We start from the raw sequence: 13,450 nt of genomic DNA, 5'->3' as shown, positions 1-13,450 counted from the left end.
CATGTATAGTAATTATTTCAAGTATGTTGATTTTCTTCTAATTAGTTTCTACTTTTATCACTCTTTATTCTTCCTACTTTACCTATACTTCAGTACTATTTCCTTAAATTCTTGGCTTGGAAGTTTTGTTGATTTATTTTAAGTCATTTTTGTTGAATAATGAAACTTTTCAGGACTGTGTCTGGTTTTTCTTGTTTGTAAAATGGGTGTAAGAGCTTAATATGAGAAGTACGGAGCACACAACTGCTATGCTGTTGGTGTTCCGTGAATGGTGGCAGTCACCAGTGAAGAAGCTGGGGGTGTGGGGTGGTACTAGCATGTAGAGATGTAGCTTTGTTTTATACATATGGCTGATATGTAGAGTTATTTCTGAGCCACTTCTTAAATATCTTGAAACTGTGGTTCTGAGCTTCTTTTCTGATTTTCCTACCATAAACAAAGCAAAAGGAGGCAGAGGAGATCTTATTAGGAGATAACACTGCTCCCTCCCTCCAATGCTCCCATCTGTATCCCCTTTAAGTCATCTCTTTAAACAAAAGGAAAAGCCAAATAAGGGAAATGGAATTGAGCATTGAGTTCCCCCTCTCTCCCAAAGAAGCTACTGTTAATAATTACTTCAGGACAGAGGATGTTAAACTAAAAGCTAACAGATGAAGGTCTGATGTTAAAGGAGAAACACTGAATCTGCAGTGCAATGTCTAGATTTTAAAAAAATCTGTAGCTGAGGCCTGTGGAATATAGCTAGTGGTACATTGCATGCTTAGCATGTTAGAGGCCCTATGTTCAATCCAAACACAGACACACACACATACAAACATATCTGTGGCTGTATTTATTTGAATATAACATGAACCAGAAACAAAGAAATCAAGTCCACTAATTTTTTGAATACACAAGATCACCAGATAATCAACTGATAAATAAATAAAAGCCCCAGGTTTGTCCAATGAGGTCTGTTACTATTCAGCTCCAAAGACAATCCCTAAATGGCACCAACAGGAAGTGAGCTATACAAACTATATAACTCAGCCATGCACCATATTTATGAATAAAATATTTGTTGTTTTTCTGAAATTCCAATTTAACTGAGTATTCTGTATTTTTCTTCCATGTGGGTTCTCCTTAAATACCCATCTTGTATGTTTCTGATAGATTGTAAGTGGAAACTCACCAGTAGGAAAAATCAGGTGGCCACATTGGCAGACCAAGGCTCTTGCCTGTGAAAAGACACTCCTGTATTTCTATATATTCTACTAGTTATCCATCAAATATTAATTAAGCAAATGCTACATGTAAGAAGCCTTCCTGACTTCTAAGGACATATTTGTGAAGAAAACAAAGTCCCCATCATCAAGAATTTCCATTCTAATGGCAAGAGAAAATAAACATATAAAAATATGCTGTTACAAAATAAAATGAGAGATTAAAAATAGTACTGAGTGGAAGTAAGAGCCCATTTGATATAGGAGAGGCAGAAAAAGCTTGTGTGATAAACCTGTGCTTAAGCAAAGAACTGCAGGGAAATGAGGACAAGACTCAAGAGGAAACCTCAGGAAGTTTCCTGGATGAGAAAACAAGCACAAACGAAGCCAAAAAGAGTTCAGAATCCACCACCAATTAGTGACTGCTACACGGAGCCCACACTCTATACAGACAGTAAGTAAACAAACACATGAAAAATATCAGATAATGGTAATTTTTATACAGAAAATTATGCAAGCTGATGAAACAGAAGGGGATTATTTTAGATTGGGGTGTTGGGAGGGATCAACCTAAAGAGTGGGGACAAAGCTGCTTCACCCCCATAGGGCTGCCTTGAAAGGTGGTGACAAGTCTGACAGAAGAAAGAAGCAACCAAACAGCACTGAGACGCAAAACAAACCCACATCAAGCCACTGTGGCTTACATGGCTCAGCAGAAGGGAATCTAGAGTTACTAGAAAAAAAAAATCAAAGCAACTGTGAGCCATGTGCAAAAAAAATTGACAGAAAAATGATAAAATCATATGTTAATGAATGCTTAATTTTTAAGACATATTGAGTGAGAAAAATATGGCCAAACTGACTAAGAAGCAGCAGTTAGAGACTCATAAGAAAAAACCCTGGTGTTTCTCTTTCTATAATCTAAGTTTCACCCTTCACTTTTCTTCGCATTTCACACTTATCCTCATTTGTTTCGATGCTTATTTCCTTGTCAGGACTCACATTTTTGTCTCCCAAGATATAAACACATATTATTTTTTGAACATAATAACAGAACATTGATGCATCAAATTCAACTGTACCAAACCTGAACTCACTGTGCTTAATATCCTGTCCCTAATCTTAGATAGTAACAAGCATCTGCTCCCCTCCCCGAGGAGGAATCCAAAGCCCTCCCGGACTTGTTCGCCCTTTTGCACAGACCATTGCATAACAATGTCCACATCCACCCAATTCAACCTGGAAGTAATCACCTTTGTCCCCATTTCTTTTCATTTCCTCTGCAACTCTCCAAACTCCATTCATGAATCACAGGAAAGCCTGCAGCAGTTTTGTAATGACTCCACTATAACTAGACTGTTCACCTTTCATTCATCCTCTACCCTCCTAACAGTTACTGTTTTAAAAATATAACCAGGCATGATGGTGTAGAGTTGAAATCCTACCGCTCTGAGAAGCTGAGGCAGGAGGATTGCAGTGTTGAGGCCAGCTTGATCATCTTAGTGAAACCATGTCTCAGAAACTTAAAAAACAAAAAAGTAGTAAAAAGATGAAATGCTGGGGATGTAGCTCAAGGAGAAAGCCCTGGGTCTAATACTCAGTGCCAAAATAAAATAAACACAGTACAGTACAGTAACACATGTAAATATGATTATTTGACTACCATACTTAAAAACATTCCCCATCCTGTAGTTTTGACCTTCACCTCCACATAGCCCCAGCTGTCCGACATCCAGTTCAGAGCCCACTCGTGTCCAACCCTTGCCTTCCACTTCTCACACAAGCCACCACGAGACCACAGCCCACTCCCCCTCTTAATCACTCTCAAACAGTTCCCTGCCCCTCAGGCAGGCTGCTCTGTTTTTGTTTTATTCATTCATACATCCAGTCAACAACTTAAAATTTCCTAGAGACAACAGGAAAAAAATAAGGTAATAAGCGCAATATATTTATAAAAATGTAAAAACGACAAGGATGTAAAACAAAAAAAAAGGATTTAAATGGATCTGTGGGGGAAAAAACGATGTTTAAGCCAACACCTGAAGAATGAGAAGACATAGCCCTAAAACAGGAGTTTGTGTGACACAGCATTACTAGAGCGGAAAAGAGTCTAAAAGCCCTAGCAAGATGTATGAATATACAGTAAGTGTATGTGCAATTAGTCATTGGTGAATGTTACACAGAGGAATACAATTAAAATTGGAAGAAATGACACAAATAACATACCCATTTTACTTCAAATAGACTCAATTCATGTCTTTAGGAATTCTGAAAATGATGAGCACCAACAATGACCCCAAAACTATTCCCCTATCTTCCTTGCAGTGAACATTTCTAATTCCCTACACTCCTTTCCATTCTTTCCTCAATATATGCTACCTAATGAGAAATGCTATAGTTTTTTTGGGACTAACTGATGCAAATTAATTTCCACATGGTTAAGAGACCTAGTGTATGCCTCAATTATAAAATCAAGCTAAATGCAATGAATAGATGAGTTAAGACCATGAAGAAAAGAAGGGATATTTAAAACAACTAAAAAATTGTTACTCCTCCTAGAGGTATTAGAACGAGTACAGAAATAATGAAGCATAATTTAGAGAACTATACAGGAACTAACAAAATTTCCAGGCCAGACTAATTTGATGGCTTTTTGTCTTTGTAGTAGAAAATTCACTGGTAAAATAAAAAATAATAATGATCAGAAGCATAAACTACTGACTTCAGTAAGATATCTGACACATAATAACCCACAGAAAGATTTTAAATCAAGTTTGTTTGGACAGAAATACGATTAAAATGACTCAAAGCTAGATCTATGTATAAAACTGTTAAGTATAATTATTAATGGCCATACATCTCTCTTAGTGGTTGTAACAAGTACTGTTCCATAAAGGACCATTATTGGCTTTAATATCTTTTTTTTAAAAAAACAACCTAGAGGACGGGGGGAAGGTATACTAATTGCATATATATATATATATATATATATATATATATGAATGAAAAAATAAATAGAGCAATGACTACTAGGAGAAAAACAGATGTGAGGGAGTGGGGAACTTAATCAATAAAGTAATTTGGACTCAGAAGATCACAGTTGCAAAAACAATTGACAAAGTGGGAAGCTTCTTAGCCTGCGCTGGAGGGTGGAGGGTGTTGGCCTAGTGCTGAGTCCTGGACTGCATGCAGGCTCCAGCCGCTAAGCAAAGGGTATCCTGAGCACCTCTTCTACTGCTTCCAATAGAGCACAAAATAGAACTTGCTAGCGGACCAAAGCTATGAGCTCTGAGGTGGACGAGCGCCCCTTTGGAGGTGTCAGGGATGCAGTGATCACACGCAAAAGCAAGATCATGAAACAGAAGGAAAGGGCAAGGAAGAACAAGAAGCTCAGTGACCTGGAGGGGGAGGCCAAGGAGCAGGCCCAGGACCTCTTGCAGAGAGCCAGCAAGCTGTGCATGGAGCAGGAAGAGGAGCTCAAGGACTTAAACGAGATGATCCTCAATGCCAAGTGCCAGGCCATCCGGGAAGTCCAAATCCCAGAGAAGCAGCAGATATAAAAAGAGCTGGATCCAGAGGAACTGCGGTTGGATCAGATGATGGAAGTGGAGAAGCAGAAATCCATTCTAAGGCAGGAGCAGCTGGAGAGGAAGAGGAGGGAGAAAAGAATACGAGGATGATGGCACATTGTGGAGTAGATGGCAACAAACCAAGAGGAGCGCTCACTGCTTGCGGAGCACCGGAGCAGGAGAAGGAGCAGATGCTGGAGGTCACGAGCAGCTCCACGAGGAGGATCCACCTGCAACAGAGACAGCAGCAAAGGCTGAAGACGCAGGCAGAGCTTAAGCACACTAATGACGAAACCCAAAGGCAGAAAGCACAGCTGCTGGCTGAGGAGAAGCTGGCAGACCAGATGGTGATGGAGTTCACCAAGAAGATGGCTTGAGAAGCAGAGTTTGATGCTGAGCAGGAGAGAAAAAGAGGAGATCGCCCACCTGTGAGGATTACCAGGCAGAACAGGATGCCTTTCTAGCCAAGCACAACCAAGAGATTGCAGACCGAGAGGGGCACAGAAAGGAAAAGGAAAACGCACAGAAGATGGAAACCGGTGCTAAGCTGCAGAAAAGTCGGCTGGAACAGGTGGCTTTCAAGGCGCACAATCTGGCTGTTGGGTGCAGCGGGACCAGGATGAGTCTCAGTGGATTCTCCGGGCACACAGAAAGCAGACTGAGAAGGAGCAGCTGGAGGGGGAGAAGGTGGCCACAGGCGCTTGCCGCCTGCGGAGGAGCTCCCGCACCAGGTGCGTGAGAACCAGCAGAAGCAGGTGTAGAACCGGACTGCCACCTTCGAGGAGGGCCGGCCACTCGAAGAGGAGGCCCAGTAGCGCCAGAAGCACATTGACGACATCAAGAAGAAACTTGAAGAAGAGCTGAGATCCTCTGCCCTTCCTGAGAAGTACTGCATGGAGGCCGAACGCAAGCTAACATCCGGCCAGTGACTCTGTGAACTGAAGGCAGAGCCTTCAGGGACAGACTCTGCCCAGTCTCTGGGTGTCCATAATTGCTGCTAATCTAGACATTTCATAGTTACAGATTAAATCTCTTCTACTTCTCTAGGGAAAAAAAGGTAGAAGAGAAGGAATGGGTAGCACCAGAGACACAGCTGGCTGAGCAGAGCTCCTAAGTCACACCAAAACACTTCTAGCCTGTGAAACGGAAGCCACTGCATAGCTTTGAGCAGATAAGAGGCATGATCTGATCTTTCCACAGGGCCCCCTTTGACACTGTCAAGGATCCTGCAGGGACACAAACAGAAATAGTGAAATCAGTCAACATCGTATAAAATCAAAACACAAACACACACACACACACACACACACACACACACACACACACAGTGGCTTGATTGGTCCAGTAGCTGCAGAAAGGATGCAACATGGCCAGACTGCAGATACATTTAGAGTGTAGCCAGCATGTGTTCACATTAGGTACAGTATAAGAAAAAGCAGTCATCAAGCGTGCATCAAGACTAGAATTTCCACCCAGTGAGTTGGGCAATACTTTCAAAAAAGCAAATCTGAGTAGTAAGATCAGGACATCATCTTGGGTTCTCAGATAGCTACTAGAAATTTAAACAGAGATGTTAAGTATACAGTTAGACATATTAGTCAGAAGTTTGGGATAAAAGTCCAAGAATAAGATAGTTTTTTATTTTAAAGCCACAAGACTAGGTGAGGTAATCTTGAAAAGTGAACTCAAATGAAAAAATGAAAAAACAGAATTAAAAAGTGAGCCTCTGTACGATTTAGAGTTATCTTTCATGGAGATGGGGAAGAACCAGGAAAAGAGACCAAAGTTCTATCTGTCAAAAAGAAATAGAAAAAAAAAAAAAAGAAATAGAAACACACACACACACACACACACACACGCACACACACACAGCCACACACACAAACTCCTTCAGTGCCCTAGAATTCAAGTAAAGAAAAGCAAATTTCAATAAGGAGTGATCACTTTGTCAAATGCTGTTGACAAGTCAATTAAGATAAAGATAGAAAATTGGTTGTTGGATTTAACAATGTTGATATTATCAGGGATGTTAATAAAGGTACTTCTTTGAGATGACATAGGAGAAGTCTACTGCAATAGATTCAAAAGAGTAGAATGAGAGAAATTGTAGACAGCAAATGTAGACAGCATTTAGAGACTTTTATTCTAAGAATATAAGCTAAAATGGGGTGGCAATTAAGGAAAGTATATTCAAAACAAGGGTTTTTTGAGGTGGTAAGAGTTTATTAATATATAAGTAGTTTACTAGTATATTAGAAAATATAATAATGGAAGAGAAAGGGAGACATTATGGCAACAATTTCCTTAAGAAGATGAGAGGGGGCAGATCTTATGTACAAAAGGGGACACTGTCAGGTAATCCATAGCAATTCGAAAGATAGTAGACTATAATAGAAACTGGCAGGAGGATAATGGTGGGGAGGAGTTCTGCAGTTTCTCTTGGATTGCTTGTATTCTCTGTGTAAAATGGGAAACAAAGACATGAACTGAGACTAAAGATGGAAGTGGTATTGATGCTTTTAAGAAAGAGCAGGTGCAAGGACCCAAGTTCAATCCCCAGTACCAAAAAAAAAAAGAAAGAAAGAAAGAGAATAAGGCAAAAAATGAACACCTGGGAATATGGCAAAGTGAGTAGATTAGGGAAATACAGCATGACTTATGGGCTCTTTGGGTATCTAGTTATTAATTTCAAACATCAATGTGTGTTTTTCTCTAGTCATGTTCTGATATACTCATGGAATATGGAAAAACTTCAAGAAGACTCTGCTTTAACCAAAGACAGTACGACAAATTTAAAAGAGAGAATGCTGCTGCTGCTGATGATGATGATGATGATGATGATGATAATGATGACTGGTAATAAATCAAAACTGGAAGGAGAGGCATGAGTGCATGAGTGGTTGACAAAAACAACCCAAAGAAATAGAACAAATGAGGCCAATGAAGCATTGCAGAAGTAGTTCTCAAGAGAAGCATTGGGGGGAAACAGGTGGCGGTGACAGGACAGTTTTGGGACGAAAATGAAACTGCAACAGTGACAGATAATTATAATGATAAGAAATGAGGTACATATCCATGAAGTAGATGAGAGAACTCAAAGGACAAGATTTTCAGAAGAAAGGACATAAAGTAGACAAAAAGTTAACATATTGGAAAGATCACCAGGATGGCTATCAGGTTAACTGGGCCAAGAGATACCTAGATAATTGGAAAACATTAATGTGGGTATGTCTGCCAGGATGTTTTCAAAGAGATGAACATGTGAACTAGTGAACTGACTGAAGCACATGTCCTCTCCAGTGTGAGTAGGCATCAGCCACTCCCTCAAGGGCCTGAGTAAAAGGACAAAGTGTTTGAGGAAGAGTGAACTAACCGATCTGCTTAAGCTGAGACATCTACCTTCACTTGTCTCAAATGTTTGCACTCCCAGTCATCAGGTTTCTGGATTCCGATTAAGATTCGAATGATTACCCTCTAGTCCTCTGCCACAGACTGCCTCAGCCTTGGACTTAGTTACATGTAGCTTTCTTGGTTCTCTTTCTGCAGCAGGCAGCTCGGAAATTTCTTGCTCTCCGTAACTGGGTGATATATGTGTATGTATGCCTATTTTACCGGCTCTGTTTCTCTAGAGAACTCTAACACAATTATCTTTATTGCTATTTAAGCCACAAAAAATTATCATCACCAGGAAGTAATGTTGACAATGAGTCAGAGGTTTTAATTTTCAAGGAATGGGAAAGGATAAATAAAATAGTATCCAGGGCTGGGGATTTAGCTCAGTGGTTTCACTGCCTGCTACGCAAGCGCAAGGACCCGAGTTTGATCCCCAATACCAAAAAAAAAAATAGTATCCATCAAAACACTTTTGAATCTAATGAGAATGAAGTAAACATATAAATTTGATGCAATATAATAAGAAAGATATGAACCAAGCATCATGAAATTACAGAGGAAAATTGACTGAGAATACTGAAGGGCCATCAAGTACCTAAATTAATGAACTGTGGGTATGGTGAGTATAGTGGGTTGAATGGTGGTCCTCCCAAAAGATATGTCTATCTGGAACCTGTAAAAATGAACTTATTTGGAAAACAGGCTTTTGCAATTTCAGCTGTAATTAAATTAAGGATCTTGAGATGAGAAATCTTGGATTACCAAGGGAGATCCTAACTGCAATAAATTAATGAATTATAAGAAGCAAAGTTACCAATACAAAGAAGCTGTGAAGACACAGACCAAGATGAAGAAAGGCAGTCACAGGTCATGGATCACGTAGAAGCACTAGACTTCAAAAGGAGAAAGGAATGGCATCGTCCCTACAGCCTCTGAAGAAAGTAGAGTCCTGCTGATGCCTTGAAGTTGGGCTTGTGACCTCCTCAATTTCGAGAAACTATGTCTTTGTTATTTTACACCATTCTGCCATGATAAAATTGTTACAGAAACAAATACAGTGAAACAAATATGCTGGGGATGTCTCCCAGAGATATCTAAACAGAATCCTGATAAAAGGATAGGAATTTGAAAAGGCTAGAAGTAAAAATGTCCAGTGAAATATCATTTCAGGCAATACATTCAAAGACAAAAGGTAATGACCTAAAACATTGTGACAATTAACCATTTGTGTCAACTTGAGTAAGAAATGGCCAACTAAATTGCATCAGCATAGTTCCGGGTGTGGCTGAAGGGACAGAAGACCCACCCTGGGTGTGAGTGGCACCAACCAATAGGCTTATAGCCTGAATGGTATAAAAGGGAAGCAAAAGGAAGCTCGCTTCTGTTTCTTTGGAGGAGCTCCAGTCTTCCCTTTCACCTTGGAAGTTGTCTCCTGGCTTCTAGTACAGATCTTCAGTCTTCCAGGGCAGAACCTTCAGACTTCCATGGCAGAACATTCGGCCTTCAATACGGACTCACATAGGACACTACAGTGAGCTCCGGGCCTTTGACGATCTTTCCAATCTCCAGCACACAGGCATCCCTTTCCCACTCTTCCACACCTGATTCTGTGGTCAGCCACTGTAAGCTCATCTTGTAAATCCTTAAATAGTATATCTGTATATCTTGCATTAAACCTGTTTCTCCAGTAAGCACTGACTGATGCACAAGTCATGTTTCTAGACCCAGGGTTCTACAATGTAAAACTAGATTATATGCTCAATATTATGTACAGCAAACCTAGCAATGTGGATTTATTCCAAAAATTCTCAAGAAGCAATGAATAATTTAAAGGGGAGTTATAATTCTGGGGGTGCAGGAGAATGTGAACACAGTTCGTGGTAATATGAAGTATAGACTGGAGTCAGAAAAGTCTGGAGACTGGAGGGCCAATTATACATTTAGTGCATAACCCTGGAGAATAATGCTAATGGCTCAATTTAAGCAGTGGCCACAGGCTGAAAGATTATTGGGAGTTAGAACTAATAGCATTTCAGGATTGTCTGGCTGTTAGGGAGAAGTAGAATTTAAAGTAAGCACAGAGGTTTCTATCTTAGAAAAAGAGAAACAGGTATGGGTATTCGCTAAAAGTAGAACCTGATTTTCATTTTTCAAATTTGAAATGCCTCTGGGAAATGACTAGTAAACAAATAGAAAAAAGCAGAACTTTCAGAAGGAAAGTAGAAATTCACATTTGTGTTTAAATAAAAAAGTGAAAAGCTAAGGGGAGATAGCAAGTGTAAACAGCAAAATCTGATGAATCTGTATAATGAATGAAAGAAGCCAGAAGAGGAAGCAAAGAAAAAAGTTGTTGGGCTGTTTTTCTTGAGTAAAGTCCTTTGAAAATTCAGCTATTTCTCTCTGGGCTTATATATAAATCATAAAATAAGTTCATTTTATTTTCATTTGTCCTTCAAATGGATATATTTACTCTTACAGTGCCAAGGAATTGGAGCCCTAATTTAAAATGCAAATTGCACATTAACACCAAAAATCAGTGAACATTTACTTATAATTAGTTTACCATCTTGTTTAACACTTATCCAAGCTAAGTAATTGAACCTAAGGTCTAAAAGTCCTGGTAAGAATGAGAAACTAAATAAAAACAAAAGAACAAAACCTGAGGTAACGCCAACCAAACATCCTACTCCACATCTGTTTATTTACTCAAGTAAAAAAATCATCACAGTGAACAATGAAACATAAATCTCCTCACATCTATGCTCTTAATTTTTCTATTTCCCTACTCAGAGAAAATTAAATTGGTAACAGTAATTGCAAGTATTTTTGTATTTGTAACTACATTTCTGTTTTCCCAGAGCAATTAGATTGTGCTAAAGTTTTTCTAATGTAAACATTCCCCTTTTTAAAATTTTTTATTTTTATTAGTATATGTTTGCAATGCATAATGATTTCATTTACTATGTGAAATTAGTACATGTACATAATAGATCCCAATTCTTCTTTTCCCTTTCCCTCCACTCCCCCAATCTTTTTTGCCAACATCAGATTCATTTATTTATAAGTACTGACCGAAAAACATGTAAAACACAGGAGAAAATTATACTAAATCAACATACTTTTAGATAATTCATGCTGAATTACAATAACTTCTTTCTCTTTTTTCCCTTATCTTTTATTTTGTACTTTTTTATATACAAGAGAAACAATGCAATATTTAAGCTTGTTGCCTGATTTACTTCACTTTAACATTATGGTCTCAAGATGCTTCCATTTTCCTATAAATGACTCATGTTCATCCTCCTTAATAGTAGAGTAGTACTTCATTGTGTATAAATACATTTTCTTTATCCATTCATCTGTTGATGGACATATAGGTTGCTTCCAAGATTTAGCTGTTATGAATTGCTGCTATAAACATGGGTATGTATGCAGCACTGTGGCAGGATGTCTTTAACTCTTCTGGGAAGATATCTAGAAGGGGAATAGCTGGGTCAAACGGAATTTCTTTTTTTTTTTTTCGGTACCAGGGATTGAGCTCAGGACCTTGTGTTTTCCAGGCAGGCACAGTGCCACTGAGCCACATCCTCAGCTCAAATGGAATTTCTAATTTTAGCTTTTTGAGGAATCTCCATATTGATTTCCTTAGTGGTTGTACCAGTTTATACTCCTGCTAACAATGAAGAAGGGTTCCCTTCTCCCTGCAGCCTCTCTAGCATTTGTTATTGGTTGATTTCGATAGAAGCCACTCTTTCTGGAGAGACTTGGAATCTCAGTGTTGTTTTCATTCTTACTTCTCAAATGACCAGCAATGTTGAACATCTTTTCATGTATTCATTTATTGTCTGTATGTACTTCTTTACCTTAGAAGTATCTATTCATTTCACAAGTCCATTTTTATAATTAGGTCTTTAAATATGGGGGATCTAAATTTTTTGAGTTCTTTATATAGTCTAGATATTAGTCCTTTGCTGGGGAGTAGCTAGCAAAATTTGTTTCCCATTCTGAATGTTGTCTCTTCACTCTTTTGGCAGTGGCCCTTGCTATGCAGAAGTTTTTAAATTTTATGTACTCCCATTTATTGATTCTTGATATTATTTCTTGTGCAATCAGGGTTCTGTTCAGAAAGTCTTTCTTTATAACAATGTCTTTAAGAGTTTTATGTATTTGGTATTCCAGCAGATTAATACTGTTTCTGTTTTAATACTTAGACATTTGATCCATTTTGATTTAGTTCAGTGCATTGTAAGAGAGATGATTCTAGGTTCAATCTTAGGCAGCCTAAGATAGCCAGTTTTCCCAGCACCATTTGTTAAAGCGGCTATCTTTTCCCCAGTGAAAGGATTTGGCCCCTTTGACAAAGTTAACATAGCTGAGTGTGCCTGGAGTTGTTTTTGAATCCTCTATACTAATCCACAAGTCTGTTTTTGTCTGTTTGTTTGTTGCCAATATTGTTTTTATCACTATAGATTTGTAGTGTGACTTGAAGTCCAGGATTGTGATATTTTCTGCCTTACCCTTGTTGCCTAGAATTGCTTTTGCTATTCTAGGTCTGTTTGGGATCTGCATGAATTTTAGGATTGGTTTTTCTAGTTCTATGAGGGATGCTATTGGTATTTTGATTGCATTAAATCTGTTTAACAGTTTTAGATGTGTAGCATTCTGACTGTATTGGTAATGCCTATCCAGGAACAGAGGCTATCTTTCCATTTTTCTGATAACCTGTTTGATCTCCTTTTTCAGAGTAATATAGTTTTCACTGGAGAGGTCTTTTACTTCCTTAGATTAATTTCTAAGAATTTCATACTTTTTTATGCCATTGTGAAAGGTATTGTTTCCCTAATTTCTCTTTTGGTGAGTTTGTTATTGGCATACAGGAATGCTATTGATTTTTGACTGTTGACTCTGTATCCTGCTATGATACTGAATTTGATTACTAATTCTAGGAGCCTTTTGATGGAGTTTGGGGGGTCTTCTACGTAGAGGATCATGTCATCTGCAAATAATGATAATTTAACTTCATTTTTCCTATCCACATCCCTTTTCTTTCTTTTGTCTAATTGCTCTGGCTAATATTTCCAGAACTATATTGAACAGGAGTGGTAGTAGTGGACATCCTTGTCCCTGATTTTACAGGGAAAACTTTCAGCTTCTCTCCATTTAGTATGATGTTGGTCATTGGTTTGTCATAGATGGCATTTATCAGATTGAGATAAAGACCTTCTATTCCTATTTTCTTCAAGATTTTAAACTTAAAGGGATGTTGGATTTTGTCAAATGTTTTTT

The 13,450-nt window shown here is 38.6% G+C and overlaps 1 protein-coding gene and 1 pseudogene across 13 annotated transcripts in view; one reads left to right on the top strand and one right to left on the bottom strand.

Annotated features, from left to right (window-relative positions):
* The window catches only part of Gpc5 (glypican 5), a 1,453,028-nt gene that overhangs the window by 1,292,158 nt on the left and 147,420 nt on the right, over positions 1-13,450 (bottom strand). The gene's annotated exons all lie outside the window — the stretch shown is intronic.
* Positions 4,244-5,700, top strand: LOC106010292 (cilia- and flagella-associated protein 45 pseudogene; annotated as a pseudogene).

Source organism: Heterocephalus glaber, unplaced genomic scaffold, assembly GCF_053883595.1.
Source record: "Heterocephalus glaber isolate CG9 unplaced genomic scaffold, H.glaber_assembly_v1.0 deba00001577, whole genome shotgun sequence".
Taxonomy (NCBI): domain Eukaryota; kingdom Metazoa; phylum Chordata; class Mammalia; order Rodentia; family Bathyergidae; genus Heterocephalus; species Heterocephalus glaber.
The sequence above is the reverse complement of the archived record's forward strand: the minus strand, read 5'-3'. Positions and strand labels throughout refer to the sequence as shown.